The sequence below is a fragment of the Tyto alba genome, unplaced genomic scaffold (genome assembly GCF_018691265.1).
Source record: "Tyto alba isolate M040663 unplaced genomic scaffold, T.alba_DEE_v4.0 Super-Scaffold_7, whole genome shotgun sequence".
Taxonomy (NCBI): Eukaryota; Metazoa; Chordata; class Aves; order Strigiformes; family Tytonidae; genus Tyto; species Tyto alba.
The window spans coordinates 28,069,796-28,096,006 of NW_024881328.1; the positions used below are offsets into that span (position 1 = coordinate 28,069,796).

At 38.0% G+C, this 26,211-nt stretch overlaps 1 protein-coding gene across 6 annotated transcripts in view; it reads right to left on the minus strand.

Moving 5' to 3' along the window:
• Nucleotides 1–26,211, minus strand: part of PDE1A (phosphodiesterase 1A) — a 227,886-nt gene that overhangs the window by 193,091 nt on the left and 8,584 nt on the right. The window contains exon 1 of one of the 6 annotated variants that reach the window (XM_033010952.1): nt 25,861–25,933. The exons of the other annotated variants lie outside the window; for them this stretch is intronic. The gene's annotated coding sequence lies outside the window, so the exon portion shown is untranslated. Of the gene's footprint in view, nt 1–25,860; nt 25,934–26,211 lie in introns of those variants that run through there. 6 annotated transcript variants of the gene reach the window in all.

A 26,211-nucleotide genomic window follows, 5' to 3' on the forward strand; every position in this document is an offset into this window, starting at 1 on the left:
ACCAGAGAAGCTGAGGGTCAGTATAAGAATTGTAAAATAGCTAATAAACCAGTGATAGGAGATAGAGGATGGGTTTTAATGCAAGTGGGACTGCCAGGCTGCAGAGGTGCCCAGGATGTTAATATTTCAGTAACTATATTTACTTAGTTCAGATTTCATTAGTGATACTAGTTATGAAGTGGGGCATGTATATCTATGCATGTTTCACTGACAACAAAATAATTTGGTTATCAAAATGCTGAAATGTAAAAATGATGAGAGTTTTGGCTCCATTTCTTTATTGCATCATTTCTTCCAGCAAAACAAATGCAAGAATTGCCTGTAATAGATCTTTTCAAACTAAACCAACACTGAGTCTAAACATCTACTACATTTTGTTTAGAGTTCAAAACGAATCCAGCAGGATCCACTGGTATAGCCTGTTACTGGACACTCTCCAAATATTTATTTTACATATGTATTTTACTTGGCAGCTTGTGCTATTGAAAATATAAGTGATGAATAAAGAATAATATGCAGTGTGTGTGATGAAATTAACTGTTTTCTCCTACCTTTTCCTCTAATTTAAGTAAAACAGCAATTACATAGTTCAGAGATCTTTTTCTCAGTTGCTTCTATTTGCGGATCACTTCATAAGAGAAGATAGCTATTCTTGGTCAGTTCTGCATACCAGATTTTCCAAAGGCATCTACAAAACACTACACGCCAATAAGGATATACTTGGGTCCCTCTCCAATGCCACTGAAGTCAGTAATGAAATGCAGTTCTGTTTAGTGGTAGAAAAATCAAAGTAATTAGTTGGAAAACTACATTTTGAAAGACCAGTGTCTTCTTCAAGCTATAAAGTCTGCAATCAGCAGCATTATCTCCAGTGATGCAAAAACCTCTACAGTCACTAATGTCATTGAGTGACAGTCACAGAAGCATGCAATCTATATACATTGTTTAGCATGCGGAATTGAACAGTTACAGTTTGCTCCCTTTTTTTATTTTTGCTCTGACAAGTAAGGTTTCAGTGTGCTGAAGCATGTAAGGATTAACCAGCCCCTTGTTCAACAGCATTGAACTCATCTTTGGGTACCCATCTTTGCTGAAATGGCCTCAGACAATATGCTCCTAGGAACATATTTTCTTTTTTCAAGATTACACATCTTCTTGTGCCTCACAATCAACTAACATTCTGTATCTTCTCCACCACTACTAATTAATGGGCCTCCAGTTTCTAATAGAAAAGTTAATCCACAGAAGCATAACCTATGTTTTCCATTATTAAATTTTCCGTTGCTATTATTTTTTCACAAGGTCATGCAATTGCTTTTATGCAGTATGTTTATGATCACACTCACTATTTTGTACCTCCTGACTTTCTGGCATAAGTAAATTGAAATCAGTACATTCCTACTTTTTGTGCTATAGCACAAGAGGGAAGTCCAAGACCAGGCTGTAGGCTGATGTTTGGGAGTATTAGCTAGTAATCTTACTCCACACTGACTATTTTTTCCTTTGTCTTGGTCCATTTTGGTCTCTCTTGTCCCCAGATGTGATTGTTTCATTATTATGTCCTTCAAAATTTGCTTAAGAGGATTTTTTAATTATTTTGATAAGAAAGGTGTCTGCAGTTTGTCTGTTTAAATCCCTTTCTTCAAATTCAGTTATTCTAAACATCATTCTCCAGTCTTCTGGTGTCAACTAAATTAAATAAAAAAACATTCACATTCCATGGCTATCAGATGTCTGGAGAGGAAATAATTAGATCCCTTTCAGGTGATCATATTAAAATGTTTTGGTTTTCCTTCCAGATGTAGGAATCTGCATTTTCATGCAGTTATTTCTGTTAACCATCCTTTTTTTACCTCTCAATTCTGCATTATCAACCTGACTAAAAACTGAAGCAAAGTATTCATTTAAGTTTGGGGGCAATATCCACATTATCTTTAATCTCCAATTAGAAAATATCTGCTAACAGAGAATAAATTCAAGCAAAAAAATGACATTATTATGAGGCATTTAATTTCAGATATAGATGGTGAAGCAAATGCTATTCTGGTGGTGAATCCTTAAACAATCACAGAGCCATCAGGAATGGATGCTATTTAGATGTAATTTTAGTAATTAGTGAGGACATAATATAAAAAGTTGCTTTAGGGGGAAAAGGATGAGCTGAAGAGAAACAGCAATTCAGTTCTAATTAAACAGAAAGATAAGTAAAAGGAGATATAGTCCAAAGTTTCAGTTTTAAGTGCACAGACTTCAATTATTAATGGAATTACTTGGAAATTTAAAAACTTCAAGATTCAAATATGAAAGAAACTTGAAATTTCTTTCAATTAGTGGTGCTCAAAGTCCTTTTCCAGTGAACTGTCATGCAGCTGTAAAGCATGGAACAGGGTCTCTCTACTTAAGGGGCACATCTATAGGACTGGCCATACGGTTGGGAAAACAGTAAGAGACATGAGCTTCTATTTGCATCTCATGGATGTGCTACATGCATTTTTCTCTATGGGAAGTGTACATTTACATACATTTTTAGCTGTAGTATGTAATGAAAGCACATATATACATATGAAAGTTCTCTGCCGTCCCTTTACCTCGTCTTTATCAACTATAGACTTTACTAGCAACTTTAAGAATATTATTGAAGCTCTCTGCACAAATGCCAACCATTTCTGCATACTAGCAGATCAGTTTGTCCAATTTTTATTATTACAAATATGGCAGTCCTAACCATTTTCCAGAGGCCTATCACTGATCAACAGCCTGCCAGTGACTGCCAGGAACCTGACCGCAGCCTGACACCTGCCCTTTCCCACTGTGTCTTGGGTTAGAGTACAGTCATCCATGACAAGGACTTATACTAAGCTTGCACTCCAAACACAGAGTCAACGTAAAAAGATCTGCCTAGAATTAAAACAGATCTAGTACAACAGCCCAGGACAACTCTCTCTGTTCATTGTGCACAAGAAAAATAAAACTTATGACCCTAATTGTCCCCACTGAATGTCCTGCAGCTGAAGGCAAGCCTGTACCCATGCTGTTGAGGCACTGGATTAGACAGCTGTAAACATGATCGTCCGTTGTCATTGGTGGCCACAGCCACCAGAGAAGACAGGTCCTGTCCTTCTAACAGCATGCCCTGCAGCAGAATTGTTTGCACCACAAGCACCTCCAGGAGGTCCAGTACCCGGGCGGGCGTTACACACAGTGACTTAATTCACTACGATCTGTGAAGCTGACCTCCACCTCACTAAGTAACAGTTCTACAGACAAAGCTAAAAGTCATACTTAAATCGTAAATGGCTCACTAAAGCAGCAATTTCACCAATACCGAGTTTTAGGTAAAAGGATTCTGCTTTGGAAGTTAGACTGCAACTCACAGTATAGGAGAGATGAGAAGATGAGTGCAGCAGAGGTGAAGTGCTCTCCCACAGCAGGAGTCCCTGAAAACATTCTATCTGACTCATTAGGAATTATTCTTAAACTGAGCAGAGAAAATTGAGTCATAAATGACTCATCCACTTACCAGATGGGAGGAAAGCATATATGAAATTTGGGACTGCCACTTAGTGAACATCGTGAGCCACTACTGCTTGAACTGTGAGTCAGCTTCACTGCCTGCCTTCACAAAACAGGGAGTATACAGTGATGGATGCAGAAGCAATACACACCTTCACCTTCTGGCTAGTCCCTTTATCTAAGTGTATCACAAAGGAAAGGTGTTTAGAATATGACTTCCATCTCCATTTAGCTACCAAGCAAGCACAGATGGCCTTATCCAAATCAGGCTCACTTTTACACAGCTGTAACAAGTAGTCAATAAAAATTCAGGATATGAAAAAGATGTTGCCATGTCTGCTCTGTTGCAGGTAACTTCTTACCCATCAAATATAGATATGTATTTTGCTACCAAAGCAAAAATGCTCATTAAAGGCTGGTGAGCAATACCAGAAATCGGTAGCCTTGTATATCATAACTGTTCCAATAAAAGTGGAAAATCAAGGCAGACAGAAGACAACAGCTACTCGTCTTCAGTGGCACTTGCCAAATTTCAGGATTATGCACTTCGTCTGTTAGAATCAGTAATTTCAGATGGCAGAAAGACTAACTTCAGAGCGTGGATTTACATCAGTTCCTTAATTCAACCTTCCATTTTCTGTACTGAAATCTTCTCTGAGCTATACTTGCTGGTAAGTCTGTAACATCCAATCCAGTCCTTGAAGCCCTAAGCAGTTTGCTCTGAGACTGGAAAGCTACTATAAATCAGCTTCAAGCTGACATCTAAAAATACAAAGCACATAGCTGCCCATCATTTTTCTGGCCTGACATCTGACAGTTCAAGGTTAGTCAAGGGCCCATCAGCCCTGTCCTACTTATTTACTTACTAATGCCATAAGCAGCTTAGTCAGACACAGCTATAAGTTTTTTGTCTTTAGTTTTACAGTCAGAACATTCCAGATTTCCACCTGAGTGACTGCAGCAGCCTCCCTGGTGGTGCATTATTCTGCAGTATTAGCAGAACAATATTCACCTGACACATACTTGCACTGGGAGATGAAGATGTAGTGTCTATGGGAATGAAAAGTATTTGGAAACTATAGTCTGCTAGGTGCCACTCTAGACCAGAATTTAAACCACAGCTCACTGTGATCACTCTACAGTGTGACTCTACAGGTGACTCTACCTTCCAGTCATGGTACAGTTACCCTACTGTAAGTATGATACAGATTTTCATAATTCCACAGTCAAAAACTCCATATTATTACTTGTCACAGCCACGGCAATCAGCTTAACAGGTGTTCCAGTATGACCTAATATACCATAAATTTCACAAGCTATTTGCAGGAATACCTTAAGCAGTTCCTGATAAAAGTATCATGATCTACGTAGATCATTAGCATTTAAATAAGTTCAACTACAGAAGATGTTTTCACAGTACCTAAGGAAATTCAGATCAGAGTTTTTGCTGGTCCATAACACTAAAAAGCACTGCATATATTCTGACAAATCCAAACTACTTCCCAAGGAATGTCAGCATTGTTACACGCCATTTTTATCTTCTTCCTTTGGAACATATGCAGAAAACTGGTATCTGTATGTATTAGTTCCTTTGATAGTATAGTATCACGGCTACAAGGCAGTGGGTTTTCTTATGTGAGAACAACCCCCTCATGGTACCAGGCTGTCATCGTGAACATCTAACAGCCAATTTGTGTATAAGGACTTAAAATAAGAGATTAAATATTGCCAGCCATAAAATTCTTCTGCTTGTAAAAGACTCATTATCCACATTTGAAGTACAAGTATTGCTTCTACTTTACATTTAATAAATAATGATAGATGCTTAAAAGATATGTCAGTATTATTATTAGAGATCCAGCCACATTCCTGAGCCTTCCCTTGTCTTTCTTCCATGGGGACAAATCCAAACTAGTGATTCCCATGCTAAATATTTGTAATAGTTGAGTAAAGTTCGATTCAAGTCAACTCTCCATGTTTTTTGCATGTACGTATTCATCATGTGTGGCAAAAAAATATAGTTAATTCCATCCAGAACAGCAATTCTGTTAAGAAAAACATAATCCTGGCTGAATTATTCATTTTCATTCTTGAAAGAAGAGTCCTTAGTAATAACTAGAGTTCTCTCCACCCACTTCTTCAGAAGATGGAAATTCTCTGTAGCTACAATTGCAAATCTGAAGTTTAAATTACAATTAAGTAGTCTCTCATTTCTTTGTGGAGGCTAATTTCAAAAATGTAATATGCAAGGTCTGATGGCAAGGGACATCTATAGTTACAGTGCTCAAACACAGCAACCTTGATGAGAAAATTCCAGGTGACTTTTCAGTTTACAGCTATTAGGTTCATTTCAGTCTTTTATTCCAAGTCTTCCTGGCCTGGGACTCACAAAGGGACATAGAAATATGATCTTCACAGGTCACACTTGTCAAAAGTTTGTTTAACCACCAGGCTAACAGAAACAGGTGGCCCCGAGTACTCATTCAGTGCTTCTTCTTTAAAGACATTGCAATTTTTGCATAAAAGAAGGAGGAACAGAATGTACACAAGAACAGCCTAAATCTATTGCCAAGTAGCTAGCTAGTGTCCTAGGAGACAGACAACTGCATTATCACCTGTGCTCCAATGCTTGTTTCTCATGTTTTGTCATAATGCAACACAAGAAAACACAACATGCTGAAATATCAAGAAGTGGAAGAGGTTTTAGGCAGATTTGCTTAGTCTTCAAAGGACGCTGGAAGTTCCTGCTGACCACCTGAAATGTGACTTTCCAGCCATTACCATTGTGTCAGCACTATTGTTTCACCTTGTGTTAAACAAACATTTAACTTTTTACCTTAAAAGATCTGGGAATCAACCTGCCAGATGTGAGCCATTAAAGCTGTTTATTCAGCCCTTGTTTCAACCAAGCAGTAAGGTCTCATAAATTTGAGTTTACTTATTTATTAAATTTATTGTTAAATTATCCAGAAGTATGCTAAATTTATTGCTAAATTACGCAGAAGTATGGTGTCTGATTAAAGCACAGTCCTGGGGGTCAAAAGTTCTGGAAGGTATTGCTTTTCTACTCTCCCCTGAGCCTTACATTAGAAAAAATTATAATGTTTGTGCTCTGGCTTCTTTATCTGTGAAAGACTAAACTGTAAAACAATTCAAAACTATATTCAAGAATTTCAAAATCCATATGTAACTCTTGGGAACGGAATATGAGGAGAAATAGATAAAATTGCTTTTGAACTATATGTTTTGAAATGTTAGAAATAATTAAGAGATTTACAGAAACTGTCATAATAATAGTTAATTTCTCTCTGATGGCTAAAAATGTCTCCCTAGTTAAAATCTTTAAAGATTCACTGAAAAACAGCATTTACATCACAAAAGTGACCCCTCGGGCAGAAGAGGGGACATCAGAAACTCCCACAAGGACTGAAGTCTGACTCCCTGAGTTAGCTTGTTCCTCTCTCTTGTCCCAAAGACAAGCCAGTAATTACTGAGTTTTCCTCACTTTTACTTTAAGGTACCAGAAACTGAGTGACTGCAAGACGAACTAGAGTTTCTTTATAGAGTGGAGGAGGTTTTACTAGAGAACAAGTACTACAAAACTGGCTAGTGGGAACCACGTCGCCTTCCATAGCTATCTGGAATGAACATGTGCTGCTCAGATTAAATGCAGTCCTTGATATGGCCACAGAAGATACATAAAGCTACAGAGGATCTAAGGTCTCCCACTGTTGATAATGACTCATATCCTGTATTTTTCACATAAGACAGCAAGTTCCAGCTATTTATGGTACAGCCCATTAAAAATTTCTTTTCATGAAGAAAAAATGCTGTCAGTTGCCATTCAGGAGTTGATGTAGGAGGCCAGCTAGCATGTTACAGAAATTATCAGAGAAAAATACTATAATCACAAAAGAGCGAAATGTTTCCTCTTGAGCCCTTTGAGATAGCAGATGCATAGTCATAAGCAGAATCTTTTGTCTCTGAAGATTTTGTTCATACACAGATCACCCTAGAAAAAAAGAAGGGTGCAAAAATATGATACAAATTATTTCAGTCCACTCAGTTCTATGCTGTGTATCTCATGGATGTATCAACTCTTCCCCCCACTCTGCCCCAAAACACTGGATGTGAACGTACCTACACCATTGTGGAACTGGATGGGGAAGGAGCAGAGTGTGTGTATGTGCCTGCTGCCGACTCATGTTATACTCAACATCTTGCAGGCAAAAGGAGGCATACTACTTAAATACAAAGCTATAAGTTACATCAGTTTCATTAAAGACATATCAGTCTAATCAAAGAATTATTTATCCAGTTAAGATGTGACATTAACGTTTATAGTTCACATTTTACTGAGTCAAATCTGATATACACAAGCCTACTACTATCTACCCATTTCTCTCATGTTATGCTCAGCCTTTCACTGCCCTGTTGGTCCTAAGGTCAGTCCCTTCAGCCTACAGGAATGCCACTGTGAGACCTCAGTGTCCCGAATCTTCACTGGGAGGAGCATGATGGTGGTGAGATTATGTTGATGGTGGGAGAGGAAGGGGAGAGCCCTCCCCCTTTTGCAGGGAGTGTGATATTACATTGATGGTTTCTTCCTCCTCACCCTACAGACCACTCGGGGCTATTTTTATACATTTTCTAACATGTTTTTACACCCTGTTCATTCACCAGGTGTTTCTACCTGGTGGTTATTTCCTATAAATATTTTACACAGTGGGAAAAAATCAACTACAGAATTACTACGCTATAGGAACTTAAATTAAAACTCACAGTTATTGCTGTGAAATTTCAGTTGTGAACTGATTCATCAGTCTATTAAAAAGATTAAAAGATATTTCTAGGTAGAAATGTTGACTTTCTCTATTCAAGTGGAATAAATTTTAATAGATGCGTGGTTTTTTTCAGTTATAATTTTTGACTAATTTATTGTATCGAGATGCTAAACACTGTTCATATTTCACTACACATACAACAAAAGCTCCCAGTTGCACAATGCAATTCATTTCAAAGTAGTCCCTGATTGCTGAAGGATAGTTTATAAAATCAAAATGTCCCTTTAAAATCACCAGGCAGTAAATTTTACAAGCACTGAGTTTCAGTCATGTAGGAAATTAGGTGTTAGGAGACTTGAGTATAATATTGATTAATCTCTCCAGAGTCGTATTCTTCCATCATTCCCCTTGGAATCGATAGGAATTTTGAATGAAAATCAATGCCAGGATATTATGTGATGATTAAATGCCTTAGAGATGATGTATATAGTGCAAAAATATTGAGATCATTCAAGATAGGATTATTGACAGTATAAACACAATCCAGTACAGGAACTGCAGTTCTCCTGTTGCATGGAAGCTTTCACAGAATCACAGCATTGTTGAGGTAGGAAGGGACCCATCAAGATCATCTGGTCCAACACTCTTGCTCAAGCAAGGTCACCTACATCAGGCTGGCCAAGACCATGTCCACTCGGAATTTGGATATCTGCACGGATGACAACTCTATAACCTCTCTGAGAAAACTGTGCCAGCATTTGACCACCACTTTTATGGCAGAGGAGCTTACTAAACTGTTTATCCGTATTAGGAATCGATCGTATAAGTAATGCCAGAGTGAGAACAGACAAAAATATTGTTCACGTAAGATAAACTATACATGCTCGTGCTGTCAGATCTTCTCCCATGTAGTTTCAAAGGGGAAATTTTGATTCTTCACTGTGAAGTAGTCAAGGCCGGTTCTGACGTGCTGGTCTTTGGAGACATAAAGGGAGCATCTACAATCTATGTGTACAACCTCTGACCAAAATATTTATACCTAGAAGGCATGAAGATGGACAGGAGATGTTACGAGCTGGTTATGGGTCCCAAGGGATGGCTACTTTATGAGCATAAAACATATACATTGGTTTTATCTAAAAAGATACACAGACTTCAACTGCAAACAGGACAATGTCAAAAATATCAGTGGGTAACACAGGGTCCACTTTTCTGACTGTGATTCTAAACTAAGATTATCCCTGTCAAAAGCCACAAGAAAAGACCAAAGGAAAAGGCAATTGCACTATTCAGCAGAACAAATATTTCTGTTGTCAAAGAGGGTAGAAATCAGTTCTCGGGTCCACATATACAACCACTCTAGTTTCTGGTACTCTGCAAGATTCTTGACTGTGGAATGGAAGCAAATGGAAGGATTTCCTAAATCTGAATTCCTGCAGCTTCCTCCCCATCCCCACCCAAAAAAAAAAAAAAAAAGTGTGTGGGGAGTTTCAAACAGGCTTTGGAAGGTCTCTAGTCCCAATTCCTGCTCAAAGTAGGGTCAGCTATGAGGTCAGACTGCTCAGGGATTTATCCAGTTTAATTTTTTCAAAATTAAATTTGCAAATGACTCCTCTGAGCTACATGTATATCAGCAGAGAAACTGGCAAACTGCCAGAGTATAGCTGATTTACAGTCTACTGCTGAACTGGAAAAGATATGTTGAAACTGCCAGCACCGAGGTCAACAGACAACTCAGGATTCAAGACACTTCTGAACTACTATGAAGCTTCCTGGATCATTGTTACAGCATATAAACACGAGACAATGAATCCCCATTAATTTGTGCACAACACTGGACTCTGTGGGACACAGCTGAAATACCAGTTCTGTGCTTTAGAGAACTCCATCCTCTGTTATAATAAGAAACTTTATTGCAGCAATAAAGCAATTTATATGGCTTAGACTTTAAGGCTTGGACTTCAAGGTTTCTAGCTCCAAACAGATGTGAAGTCTAGCCCACAGGGACTCTTAACCCAATATTCTTTTGACACACAGGTATTAGTCAGGGTAATGTCTTTAGTAAAGTAAACTTGTTCTGAATCATATGTTTGGCCAAACCATACTCAGTACAAGAGGAAGACAAGGCAAAAAGCAGGAATGGGACAAAGATGTTCTGCCCAGGGCCAAAAGTGTTTCTGCTTTTGGCCAGATTATTCGGGAGATATAAAACAAAATTATTGCATAACAACTGGGAATCCTAACACATACCCATATCCTACCGAAGACTAATCACAACAGTTACACATTTGGAAAAATCAAGTGAGCAGAAACAGGAACTAGTCAAGAAGCATTTAGTAAAAATCCTCCAGAAATTTCCAAAGCTTACAATAGCCCCAGTGTGAAAAAATCAGGTAGCATATGAATGTTTGCAAAATCGGTAAGGCAGGAAAATAAGAGTAAAAACTGTTTAAAAATCCCAACCAAACATCCCCCTCCCCCAAAAAAGAAAAACAAACAAACAAAAAACAACACCACACACCATTTCTAGGTCACTGCATTCTTTCCAGATGCTGGTTCTTGTAACTAGATTTACCTGAAGAATTTATAGTTCTAATGTTAAAAATTGGAAAATAGTGAAGTGTGGATAATTTGATTCAGTTTTATTTATTTATTTATTTATTCATTTTGTTCTCCATTCCATATACTTCATACGGGCTATTATCAGTAGCTTAGGTATTGTAAAATTTCTACTAAGAAGTCTGTGCTCACATGCTTACAAGGAAACACACAAATGTAAACTTCACTCCTCAGAGCATACAATCAATGGAAACTGTGCACCATGAAAAATTGTATATGTCCTATACTAAGTGCTTTTGTTAATCCTCTGCCTATTCAATTAATTTCTCAACCACCTCAAAGTATGAGACAATTTAGTAGTTCCTACATTTACTTTCATTAAACCGATTATGAAAATAAGGATCAAACAAACGGCCAAAGGAGAACAATCCATGAGTTCAGTTCAGTTCATTTGACCTCAAAATACCATCCAAAGACTTCTTGTATTTACCTTTTTTTTTAATATCATCACGCATACACACTCTAAAACTTAAAAAAAGTATATTTAAAAATCACTAAATAATTCTTTGGAAATGGGCCTAAGTCTATCTCTTCAAAGGTATGAGCAAGCAGGAAGGATACATTTTAGCAGAACTTTGAAATTCACATTTCAGAGAACGGTTTGTGAAGCCTGAGAGTATACCATGCAGATGACCTTTCCTTTCTTCCAAGTAATTAAGATATAAAAGGCCCTTAAACAGTATCAGTTTTGGCAGTGACTGTCTCTCAAGTACCTGGATTTAATCATCAACAAGATGCCTCTCTTTTGTTGTACTCTCATTTCATTGTTTTCTGGTCCTATTACAGAAGTTCAGCAATTCTAACGAGAAAATTCAGAACTTAATCTTCTAAAATGTCTTTCTTCCTTCCCTCTCCCTTTAAAAACATCCAAAGCTCACATTAATCCCAAAACTGGAAAAGCTGATTATATCTAAATGTTGGAGAGTATAAAAGAAGAAAATAGGAGAAAAGCATCCTGACGTGAAACATAATCTAAGATTCGCTGCCCAGCAATGTTTGCATTTCATCACACACCTTTTCATTTGATTGTGTCTAACCTTTCATATGTTTGAAAAATTAGAATAGAAACATCATCTAGCAATAGCTGTATTAATGAATAATGTATTTCACATAGACTGACAATGAATTAGATAGTTTGTAAAATGTTATTGCATATACTGGATTAAGGGTTTCTTACTTGAAAGAATTATCAAAAGTACATGGAGTACTGCATTAAAAACACTCCCTGAACACATGCATATCTAAGGCTGCTTTGTGTTGCTCCTATGGTTAAATCGAGGCCCTATTATTCTACTTACGAAAATATAACCATGAGTCTTTCTCACCCTCAAAAAAATAAATTATTTTATCCCTGAGCAAGCTCACGTTATAAGAATAATATATAAATCAAATGAATTATAGATTTGGCAAAGAATCAGGAAGTCTTAGAGGATTTGCAAACAACAATAAATTCCTGGTTCAAAAAAAGTCAGTCACATACTTGTATCACATACATGTTTTGACAGAACAAAGACAGTAAATACTTCCTTTTTTTGTAGGATTTGCTTGTTTTCTACCTGTTCTTAACTTGGAATTCAGTTCTCCCCACATTCAATCATGTAGGGATGAAGACCTCCATAAAACAGTCTAACTTATGCACATTGAAAAAAAAAAAAAAAAAAAAAAAAGCAAACCACAACTAAGGTCTGAAAAAAAAACATTAACTTGGCAACTTCTTACTTTAATATACACTGAGGACAGAAACAGCCATTGACTTTAATGACTAAAATAAACCTTTCAGCTTCTTTTGCTTCTCCTAGGAAATCAGCAGCCCAAGCAAGGAGTAAGCAACTCTGGCTGGCAATGCACCTGCCACAGGTAAGCATCTGCAAATAGATGCTACCACAGACCAGCAGGAACATGGTAATAACTCATTGCTACAGAAGTCAGCAGTTCTTCAGTCCCAGACCATCTCTGGCCACAATTTAGTCAGATTAGGTGCAGCACTCTTCCATAAAGAGACGATCGGGAGTTTGGAGGGTATCAGTCTGAGTGCTGGGACTGGCTAATGAACAAGTCTGTTTTAAAAAATAAGGAGTCTCCACCTCTAGATCTTGCTTGGATCGGTCTTTGTCACCCCTAAAGGCTACTGCTGTATCAACAGAAAATTAAAATCCCACTAAGAAAAGCAGGAAGCAGGGATAAAATGCTTCTGAACAAAGGAGCTGTGGCAGCAAGAATCTCTACTGGCAGATGGACTGAGAACCCTTACTTGAATGTGCAACCCAGACCATGGAAGATAATTTGCATGCCTAAAACAAAGATATTAAATTATTTCCTGTAAGAGCTGCATACTTTTAAAAGAGAAGCTTACGGAGGATGGCAAGGAGCAAGAATTAAATGAACAGGAAAAATGTCTCATACAGGACTAAATCTCTAATCATCTGGGTAACAGCAACCAAGGATGTTTACTGATATAAACAAAAAATAGTAGCATTGTTAATAGCAGTGCTTACCTCTCCTAGCAGCCTCCTTGCTTTCCCTGTCTCACTTAAAGCTCCATCAGCATCACAGTATTAGTAGCTAACTGTTGCTGCAGACAGGGTAAAGTGCCTGTGGACACAGGACCCCTCTTTCTCTCGCACAGCATCAACAGCACACCTTTACTTTTAGGAAAGGAAGGAGCTTTCAACTGCCATGCTTCACCGCACATCAACCGTACAGCCCTGTTCTAATGGACCCCTCGGGGAAAGTGGAGCAAAGAAGCTAGAAAAGGTGAGAGACACTTCGAACTCTTTGAAGGACACTAGACATAAGTGGTAACAGTTGCATGAGAGCAACCGTTTTAGTTTGTTGAATTTTTAACAAAGAATGTGCTTCAATGGACCAAATGAATCTGATCAAATACCACAATCCATACAACATAAGAGGGCAAGCTCTTACCCTAAGTAGTGTATTACTTCTGCTTCCCTTGTATTAGTGCAAGCATTTTTGCTGCCACATGGTGAGCTTACCAGAAAACTGATTCGGCTGGAACTAAGCCAACAAAAAAAAACATAAAAACTGACTCGTTTTCAATCAGCATGGTTCCTTGCTCCAGCATACTCCGTGATCCCTTGGCAACAGTCCAAAGGACAGGGCAAAACACATGGCAGAGGATGAAAGGGAAGGCAGGATCTCTCTTTTCAACAGAAGCCTGGCTTAAAAACACCAACGTCAGAGACATGGTATTAGTTAAACAAGCTGAATGGAAAGCCTAGCCATGGACTGTGTATCTTCTATCCTCAATTAAGATGTACTGAAAAGAAAGCCAACATGTCCTTAGTAATTAAATCAGAGATACTTGGTTCAGTAACACATCTTTGATTATAAAGAGTCCTTATGATTTTCTTTAAGCACGTAAGTTTACTGAAGTGAAAAGTAACACTGTTATTGTCATTCTAGAGGTGAAACTTGGTATAAGTGGTGCACACTTCATAAACCGAGAGCCTGCTTTGGAGACCAAAATAGTAGCTCTGTAGTCAGTGCTCCAAAACATGAAAGCAATGGCTGAGTATGTTATTGAATGAATCATAGGTGGGGAGTGAATTAATCAGTGTAAAAACCTCAGTGCATAAAATAGAGAAACTAAAGGATCCGCAGTTTGAATTGGTAATTTCATTGTCTTTTCAATATATTTCCAAGCTACAGCCATCTTTCATGTCCCTCTGAGGCATCACCATTGCTCCGGGCTCTTCAGGGAAACTAACCACATCTGGACTGCTTTAGTTTCACATAATTTGGATATATCTGCAACCAAAGCTTTTCAATTTCATTATCGACCAAAAAGCACAATCTAATTTCTTCAATTCTATTTCTTCTGTAGTCACGTTTTTTTGTGTATTCAAGACCAACATGATAATTTATCATGCAGAAGTGGTTATGCAAAACTGTTTCTATTTCTACCATAAGACAGTGGGGGTGAGGGAACTTATGCCTTTCAACAAGAAACTTTAATGCGGAAAAAACACAGTTTATTTTAAAATGTCATTCCTATGACATTTTTGCCTTTTTGGAGATGCATGCCTTGTTTAAAAGATATGAGCACTTTGGAGCCCACAGTTCCCCAAGGAAATGGAAATGTGAGTCCGATTTCTTGCAGTTACATAAAAGTACAAAACCTCAAGCATTAAATCTTAACCTTTTGTTTCATTATTGCTGGATGACAGCTTTAGTATCTTTACACCTTAAACAACGTCCTTTCCTACAACATCCTACCAACCATACTTCCCATGAAATAAACCCCATCTTTTACTACTGGACTTCCAAAAGCCACAATGAAGAAGTATTCTCAAAATCTTGTGGCTGATTTAGATTGCTAATAAAATCCTTTAACAAATGTCACAAAACCTGTGATTACACCAACCCTGTTTGTAGATGCTTGATTGCAACTGAAATGAAATTAAGGAGGTATTCAACTGTGCATAAGGATTTAATTAAATCCTTCCAGTATGTGACATTATAGATACTCATAACACTGAATTTTGATCCCAGAATTTCTTATTTCAGCTCTCTGTGTCTTGAATGGAAGTTCATTTACATATTTGGTATTAGACATGAAAGAAAACAGGAAGAATTACTAGTAGAGGTGTATAGTTATATAATATCCTGCCTTTGAAAAGGATATAAAAGATGTTCAGACACTACTGAGCTCTACAACATTCACTTCTGCAGGACTGCTGCAATGCCACCACTTTTATAATGAAAGATAACACCTTTAAGGAAATGCCTGCATTTGAAACTATTGGATATCTATATCCCTATTTCCTCCCACTCTCCAACCATCAATGGCATTTACTTGCAACTGGAAGTTTCTCCTCTAGAGAGTGGCATCTCCAACACCACAGCATGCCCAGCACTCAGTAGTCCAAAAGAATTGGCAGCTGAAGGCACAGTACCAACCTATATATTCTTCCCAGATTATAAAACTCTATTGGCATTTTGTTCTTTAGTGCAAAAAGGGCATGATTTTCTGCCTTCTCCCGCCAGTCTACACACAGGTTTTCTCCACATTCGTGCCCGACTCATTCTGATTGAAGAGCTAATAAAACAAGAGTGGCCTTGGTTTCTCCCACAACTTTAATCTGACCACACCAGTACAAAGGCATTTCTAACTGTAGGAAGTTCTAATTTTCTCAGAATCATAGACAGGTTTGGGTTGGAAGGTATCTTAAAGATCATCTAGTTCCGGCTCCCCTGCCATGGGCAGGGACACCTTCCACCAGACCAGGCTGCTCAAAGCCCCGTCCAACCTGGCCTTGAGCCCTGCCAGGGAGGGGGCAGCCACAGCTTCTCTGGGCACCCTGTGCCAGTGTCTCACCACCCGCACAGGAAAGAATTTTTTCCTTATAGCTAATCTAAATTTACCTTCTTTCGGTTTAAAAATGTTAACCCTCATCCTATCACTATCCTCCCTGATAAACTCCCTCCACAGCCTTCCTGTACCCCCTTTAAGTACTGGAAGGCCGCTATTAGGTTTCCCCAGAGCCTTCTCTTTTCCAAGCTGAACAACCCCAACTCTCTCAGCCTGTCCTCATGTGGGAGGTGCTCCAGCCCCCTGATCATCTTCGTGGCCTCCTGTGGCCCTGCTCGAGCAGGTCCATGTCCTTCTTCTGTTGGGGGCCCCAGAGCTGGACACAGCGCTGCAGGTGGGGTCTCTTGAGAGCAGAGTAGAGGGGGAGAATCCCCTCCTTCGACCCACTGGCCACACTTCTCTTGATGCAGACCAGGACATGGTTGGCTTTCTGGGCTGCGAGTGCACATTACTGGCTCACAGTCAGTTTTCCATCCACTAACACCCCCAAGTCCTTCTCCTCAGAGCTGTTCTCAATCTGCTCATTGCCCAGCCTGTATTCATTCTCGGGATTGCCCTGACCCGTGTGCAGGACCTTGCACTTGGACTTGTTGAACTTCATGGGGTTTGCACAGTCCTACCTTCTCAAGCTTGTCCAGGTCCCTCTGGACAGCATCCCTTCCCTCCAATGTGTCAACTGCACTGCACAGCTTGCTGTCATCAATCTTGCTGAGGGTGCACTCAGTCCCACTGTCCGTGTCACCAACAAAGATGTTAAACAGCACCGGTCCCAACACAAACCGCTGAGGAACAACACTCACCACCACTCTCCACTTGGACATCAAGTGATTGACAGCAACTCTTTGGGTGCGACCATTGAGCTGCCAATTCCTTATCCACTGAGTGGTCCATCCATTAAATCCACATCTCTCCAATTTAGAGACAAGGATGTCGCTGCATTTTAATAAATGCAAGTTTCTAGTAGTCTCACTATACAACACACGAGACAGAACATTATAGTCACTCAACTCAGACTGTAGGAGTAAAAAGGCCCATAAGAATGCTTTGCAAAACTATAGATAACTTATATATTGAACAAAAAGGGAAATTGTTTTTGGAATGTTTTTGTGATACCTATTGCCTTTTTGTCTTCTGAGCTACAACACCATGTATGGTATACAAAATTGAACTTCTGTAAGGCAGAAACAGATTGATTCTAACCTATTAAGAATTAAATGGCAAGATGTTAATATCCATAAATCCATGCTAGAAAAATAACTAAATTTCACAGGTAAAAAAGTATTCTCAAAATTCTGAAATGACAGAGCAGCATTTGTCATTGCAGCACATAACTAAAAGAAGCAAATTACATATTCCTATCATCTGAACTATCTAATGCAGCACTCTCCTAACTTCAGTGCTGTTCTGTTCTCTGTTGCACCACTCTGTTAACATTAACTTCCATGTGTTTTTTGTATCTACAGAAACACACACTCGTGTTACTGTGATTACTCTTGTTAAACAAACCTGCACACCACAGAGTCACAGTCCTGTAAAGGGTGTTGCAATGTCTATTATCATCAAGTAATATGTAGGAAGAGATATCTGTTTAAAATATGACAAGTGATATAGTTAAGAACTAGGATCTCCTTCGAGAAAATTATCAATAATTCCACTAAAAGCAGAGGACACAAAAAATTCTGTTGTCCATCATATGTATACTTATATGTGTCTATACACAGGTACATATACATATTGCTAAATATTACCATTATTTGTATCCAGTTCAGTTGGGATTCTCTAACATATTACACAGATGAATAAAAGGATAAGATTTCTTGCATCCATCATTTTTAATAGTTTAATTAAATTTTTACAATGACAAAAACAAGGTAAAGAGATCAAGTCAAGAGTAAGTTTTCCATAGTTTGAGGCTGGATTTATATGCATCACATTAATCTACACTTGCTAGACAATGCTGTAATCTCTAAAGAAAGTACTTTCTCCATGTCTTCATATGCATTAATCTCACTTGCAATATTTTTGAAAGATCAGCCTTTATCCTTAATGGTTGCTTTTGAAAAATAGAACAATGATCTCAATAGTAATTTACCCATGCTGCAAGTGACAAATTCTATCTGTCCTTTCTAAACAAGTCCATAATGCATTTAATCAAATAACCCTAGACCACGCTGTTAATCAGCACTGGAATATGATTTATCAGTACCCATTTCCAGTTTCATTTGCAAAAATAATTTATTAGTTTATGGAGTTACAATTATATAAAGAAGAAACTATGTCATTATCTGTCAAAAAGTAATGCTGGACATTCCTCTTACTCATATTTGGATATGCAAGATTCTGAAAAAAAATTCTAAAATCAGACTTACATATAACATGACCTTTTGTAAAGTGAACCGTTATTCACATCAGGCAGAGAGATGTATTTTCTGAAGACTTTTAAGACAATCAATCAGAATTTTTGCAGTGCTCCCCAAGTATGTGCTAGAAAATAAATGGCTACATAAAATGCACATAGCAAACAAAGATTTGGAAAAAATTCTGATATGTTTGGATTGCATAAGTAGCAATAGGACATTTCCTACAAATAACAATGGAGAATTCATCTGACAGCACTAGCACTGGGGTCATAAGACGAAGGATATAAGATATACCACATTACAGAATATTAAGGTTTAGCATATTTTGAAAGGTTTTGATCAAACTGTGTAATAGAAGACTTGTTGTATTGGAATCAAGATTCCACATGAGGGAATAAAAATCAATAATCACTTCGAACCCTTTAGTCATACTGATCTTCACAGAGAATCAGATTATTTGCTAATAATATTACTTAAACTTTCATGTACTATTATGCAGTAGGCAGTAGCTCATGCTAACAGAAAGCTAAAGTTACCTTTAAAAAGCATTCCTCACATCACGAGACACAAAAAGTCATTTGAACAATGGAAGCTGTTCACTGTCTAGCAGGATTAGGCCTTTATTTCTTACACAGGAAAGCAAATAGTTTAAGTAAGCAAAACACAATCTAATTTCCAAGGCAGAAACAAAAACTGCTAAATCAAATATGAGGTAGAACAGCAAGAAATACAGAAGATAAAACTGCCAGATGACTTCTGACGTGGATAACATACCATATTATGAGAATTAGACAAACAAAAACAATCAAAATGTGCTCTATCGATCACCAGAGATTCCTGTCCAGTCTCACAATGCTGCAAGTCATCTCAAACCTGAAACTGAAGAGATTTAATATCACAAGAAGAAACAACAATTTTGTATTTTCTGATAAAGCACATCATCTCCTTCTTCCACATCCAACCTTCACTGTTTCAGAGGAAGGGGAGAACCATAGAAGCCAATTCTTTACACAGAGGCTGGAGAAAGGGGAGAAGGGAGAGGAAACTCTCTGGATCACCAAATATGGTACAAACCAGCAAGATCAGTAGTAGTCAAGACAACACTCTTGTCAGTCCCCCTTGGGTTCCTAGTATGTTAGTATCACAGAGTACACCCTTCAAGACGTACTTTTGCAAGTTCCTAACTTCATGGTCACCCTATCTTGCCATACCCTTCCTTCCACAGATTCATTACCCTCTATCTTAAGGTAACTTAAGTTATGATGATGATGATATTCCTTTTCATTCAGCTTAGACCACAGAGATATCTCTTTATACAGTAAGAAATTAATTACTGTTCATTAAAACGTGAGTCTACAAAAAGCATCTGCCTAAAGATAATGAAGCCTGCATCTGGTTAAGGATTCAAGAGAAAAGGAAAGTACAGTTACCTTGGGATGGAGAAAATGTGTAATTCACATCTAAGTCACAAGTATTTGCTTTCTTCTTTCTCACAAAACAAAAAGTAATCCTCAAATGAGCCATATTTCATTGAAATTTACTATTCATACCTCTCAAGTATAATATTTACTTTGTCATAGATCTTCATGATTATACTGACACAGGTAACAACAATAATCGAGCCTCACAAAAATAATGCCTCAAAAGGGATATTAAGCAATCAGTGTAAATAATGAGTTAAAATAAGTATATTATTGTGGAATTAATCCTTGATTATAGACATACAGTTAAAACATCTATCTATATTCACACAGCCTTTGAAATGTTATTCTGGGCATTTTATTGCAGAAACATGTGTCCCCATCTCTCGGATTAAACAAAATTTTTCAGCATATTTTCTATGTAGTTTGTGAATCAGCTAGAATAAGGCAGGCACTGGAGCAAGGCTCATCATCTGTTTACCTGACATTTCACGCATGCTGTCCAGCATCTTGCTTTTCTTTAAACAAAGTGCATTCTCACAAAGTTGGTGTTTACTCAAAGCAGTAGAAAACCAAAATCCCTCATCAGAGTCCAGACAAATAAATTGAAGCCCACATAAGCTTTCTAGTTCCTACATGGGACAGTACACGGCATAGGACATGCTATTTCCATAACACAGATTTCTGTAGCTATGCTTAAATACAGATTTCTATTAATGTATTACTTCTTTTTCCACACAGTCAGGTCAAGATAACTAATTGTAATAATACAAGGTTCTACCACGAGATATCTTAATGCAGCTGCAGCTCCACTCTTTCACATATTTCACACAGGAAAGAGAGAGAATGCAAACAAAATACTCCACAGAGTAATCGTAAATACATAAGAAATGCCCTATTACGAGTTTTCTTCTTTACATAAGAATAGACTGGAAAGTACATGGAACAAGTAAGCAGGTACCTAGGAATTTTTCATCCCCTTTGTGGGAAGAGGGGTTACTTCTGCAAGTTAGCAGTCACCTTTGTTGTAAAAATGTAAGACAATTTTGTTTGAAGGACATTTCAAGATTTTTATCTTAAAATACAATTGTATACATGACTAGAAGCAGATTCACCAATTAATTTTCAGTAATTTTCCTTCAAGCCTGTTATTCGTGTAAACAATCACAGAAAGAATTATTTTCTAAATGCATCACTATGATGCAGGACTAGCATATACTTTGCTTTGTCTAATGGAAAGAGCTTTTAGGCTGTATAAAATGCTAGTGATGGAACTGTCAATCATTCAAACAAGTAAATAGCTTTTTTCCTCCAAATTATGCTTTCAGATTTTCACAGCTACTTAACCTCAGTCCCTCACTACTTATGAGTTGTTGTTTATGTTAAAGGTTCTTTCTCTCACTCATGTCCAGAAATCTTTATCTCCAGCTATTGGGAAAGTTCTGAGATCCATGGGTCTGCATATTTCTCCAGACCCTCTGAACCTGAACTTCAGACACTAAATCTGGCAAGTGTCCACCAACATCTGAATACTGTTTAATATAACAAACCCTGCCAGGTCAACTGTCATCTGAAGAACACCTAGAAGCCTACAGCCTGCTGGCTCTAATTCAGGAAGCTCCTTTCTGCATGTAACGTGAGAACCTGCCTCCACATCCAGTCCTTTAGAGAGAGACTTTCTCCCGTTTGACCTCATTATACTCCACATTTAACAGAAAGGGCTATTTGAACAGTACTACCAGGTGCCTTTTAGAGCCAAATCCCCCAACAATAGGTTAGCAAAGGCTGAGAAGGCTGGGCAGGGAACTGACAAAAACAACCTGGGATTCACATCCCTTTGTGGGACAAACTAACACATTATTTTGTAGATGGAAAAGGCTAGTAAGTAGTATGTAGTTACAAAAGATCACCTAACTGACAATTTGTTAGGCTACAAGTAACCTGCTAATTTGGGACTATATTATCTTCTTGGTGTCACTGTGTCAGCTGAAGAGTTTAATAAATCATTCTGTCTCTAGCTGCTTACTGTTGTCCTTCGTGAAATAGGGTAATCTGCTGCCTATTTGCTTGTATGATAATATACACTGGCCCATTTTAGTAAGAAAGAAAAGTTGTGTCAGAAGAACTGTATTCCAGATGTTTAAACTAACCTAGCATATTTTTACCCTAATGGGTAAGGAAGTGCTTATGTCACAGACCTTCAGGAAAACAAGAGTGCTGGTAACCTCTGTCAGTATAGGCAGAACTAGAACAAAACATGCATCTAGATTTATTGTTCAGTTTCAGCATGTTATGTAGTCATTGCTTTTTCTTTTGTTAAAGATGAACATAAGGTTACTTGTTACTCCAGTATTAATCCAAGTATCATATTGCCACTTTTGAAACGGGTGTAGAAATATCTCTTTGCTTCAGAGCAGTGATGTGAATATCAGCTGGTTTATATTTATAAACCTTTTTTACATCCTTGAGAAGCACCTCAAAGACCTGTAAGACTAACAGTTCTATGTTCATTCCGTGCTAAGGACAGAAGCAGAAAAAGCACTGACTACTCTTCAAACCATGAAAAAAAAAAAAAAAAAAAAAATAGCTTGTACTAAAAGTACACAATCTTTTCATTAATATATTTTGATATATTAAAACACACACACAAACAACCATAACAGCTTCTAATTTTAAAAAAATTGCACAAGCAGCTGTGATTTCTTACTATGAAGAGTAATTTCCTATTAATCTTATCAAAGCTACTTCAGTCAAGTTCTTTGTGATTAGAAGGCATCTTGGACTAAACCACAATAGTCTGGACTAAACCACAAGGATAGTGGATGGCAACAAATGGCATACGTACCGAGGAAAGTCATTTGGGTTAGTATTTTCTGAATATTCTAAATTTACACAGCATTCTAAGAGCACAGTGTAACAGATGGATGGAGAGAGTGTGTACTGATAAACTACATACATCTATGTTCCTATCTGAATTGTAAATACCATGTTGATACAAGTTACTCTCTGAATAAGTTTCAATACACACTTACATAATCTTCTGCTAATGTGAAGTGTTGAAAAAAATGCTTGCTGTTAGCTAGAAGCATGACAGAGTGATTTGAATACAAGTAAAAAACAGTTAATACTAAATACTGTCTTTGTAAACAGATTTTGATGGATTTAGCTCCACCATTTATAAACCAAGAGACTAAACAAAGTGCAATTAGGATATTGAATGTCTTCAGCATCAAATCCTTTGCAAATTGCTACATAAAATACAGAAGCTGTCACACAGCATTAACAAATACTGCATTTTAGTACTTTATAAAAACAACATTTCCCCCCCCCCCCCCCATTCTCTATTAATACAAATTTTGGAAACATTCCATCTCCCACTTCCTTGAAATGAAGGTACCCAGCACAGTGAACATAAGGCTGGGAAGTTGAAACTGAAGTCTGCTTTTAACTCTGATCCAAGACTGCCACTCTCACTTTGGGTGAGGCCAGTTGCATCCTGCCTGAAATTGGGAATGCTTCCTATTTTATGGACTTGGGTGTGCATCTTGACTACATACTGGGAGGAGATTGGGTAGGCACTATCACCTGGAAGTATCACAGGCAGGAAACGCAGTCACACAGTATGAAAACAACCTCATGTAGTGCAAGTGCAGCCTTAAACAACCTGTCTTGGACAAAAACCTTGCTTAATTCTAAAGTCTCTTCATTTATGTTGTGGTTTGAGCCTACTCAGCAGCTAAATGCCACACAGCCACTCACCCACCCTCCCCCCACTTGGGAATGGGGAGGGAATCGGAGGGGCAAAGGGAGACTCACGGGTTGAGATAAAAACAGTTTAATAACAGTAACAGAATAATACGCTGACAGCAATATCAGCAGGTAATGTACAATACAGCTGCTCACCATCCACCGACCGACACCCACCTGCTCCCAGCCAGCAATCCCAAACACAAAGACCCCACAACCACAAATGGCAGCCTCTCCTGCCTTTATATGGTGAGCACAATGTCACATGACATGGACTATCAGCCAATCGGGGCCCAGCCCTCCAGCTGTGCTCCCCCCACCCCCGCACACAGGTGAGGGCACTGGGCCCTGGGGAGCCCCTGGGGTCTCAGGGGGCTGCAGCTCCTCCCGCTGCCGAACCAACGGGAACTCTAGTCCAGCCCCAACCAGGACAATTTAGTGAGGAAAAAATGCAATGAACAACTTAAGGACTAAAATTAAATAATCACTATAGCCATCAGCCATAAGCTGCTGTAACATTATGCAAGGACTATTGTCCAGTGTCAACTGACTCACAGCTAACTAGTTAGAAATCATGGCTAAAAAAGTTATTACTGCATGACCCATATTTTATGTGCCCACTGACATGTGGCAGGAAGTTATATGCAATATACAGGCTTTCACAAACAAATGTAAACCCCTGGATTCTGACCTTCTCCTCAAAGATCTCGTGTTTCCATACCGCCTGCAAAAGTAGAATGCCTCAAAACGCACTCAAACCCTTCCTCTGCATGACTGTACTCCCAGGGTCTTGAAAGTTCTTTAAAAGAGAAAGGTCATAAATTGGATTTTATTATGTAAGCACAAGACCGAAAATTCCTCTACTGTACACCTTCCATAGTACTCAAAAAGTACAGATAATGATAAGGTAGAATTGACTTTATGAATTGAGAAATTTCTAAAGATGTTTGCAAATAAGTGTCCTACAGTACTGTCATGTTCTCTTTTGTATCTCAGAGACAGAAGAGATTTTACTTTAAAATACTCATTAATAGAGATAGTTTTATTATCTTTGTAAAGCCATTTCCCTCAATTCAGAAAACTGTGAGATGGGCTCCCTCTAGAGTCTTATCTCTGATACAAACTGAATTATAAAAGATTGCATCGGTCATTCACATGTGCCAACATCCTACTTTGTTCCCTTCTAAAAAAAAAAGTTCTGAGATACTCGTGGAAAAAGCCTTCATATTCCCAGTTAAATAGGTTTATATATTTGCACAGATCGATTAAATTCTTAATGCAGTGCATTAAATTTTGCTCTTCCATATATCTATCATAAGATTTAAATAAATTTTGAGTTATTTCAAAAAACTGAAGCTAAGCTTAGAAGTGGAATCCTCTATCTGCACATATATATATAAAACAAAATCTTTAAATAAATGCATTATGTATATGCAAAAACATCCCCTTCCCCTTGAACACTTCTTAAAATTGTTTCAGTAACTCAAGTAGAACTCACAGCAACCTGGTGTTTGATCTTATTTGATTCAGGTCAGTGGATGCCTTCCCACTGATATGAGCATGAGAACATGCAAGAGGATTATTAGCTCCATAGTAACTAGAGAAGGGCATTAAAAGTGTGGGTGGAAAACTTTTGCCATCAACTAGTGAAAACTGTGTTATAACCCATACTCACAGAAGACATATTGTTTATCCACCCAGAAGACAGTGAGTGTGGAGGGGAGATGGTAAGCAACAGAGTGAGGCTGGGCTGTGTCCTCTGGCCCCCACCAAATATGCCAGGGAACCAGAGCTGAAGCAGCACAGATAAGGGAGTAGGCTGAACCAGGAAAAAGACTGGAATAATTAGGTTTTCTTCCCTAAGCAAAGGGAAATCATATTGTGAATTTCAAGGTATAGTCCCTGACACAATTCCATAAGCAGCTCCTTGCAAATATACAGTATCTCTTTCTCCACCTAATACAAGCAGCAATGATGAATCCTAGGGACAATGAATACAACAATTTTACAACAATAAACTGTCTCATGTCATTTTCTATAAACTGGTAAAACAAAAGAAACAAACAACTGGAAAAAAACACTACCTTTTGAATGTATAAAATCCCAGTGTAAATGTAGCACCTTCTCAGCCTTCTGTTTCTATATACTTGTGTTTCCCACTCATTGGGAAAGAAAACACAAGACTTCGTCTTCAGAAACATATATTATATTGTACATGTGACAGCCACTTTTGGAACAAAGAGATTATTAATCTTTCATAAATCTGACAATTACAGTTATGTAACACAGCTGCATATATACAAGTTTCAACCAAAACGAACATGTGGATTAAAATCTGTCACTGACAGAGATACAACAAATCATAAATGCTTCCCTCACTTCCCAATGCTAGGAATCATGCTCTTATTTTGCCCTACAGTTCTAGATCTAAATCT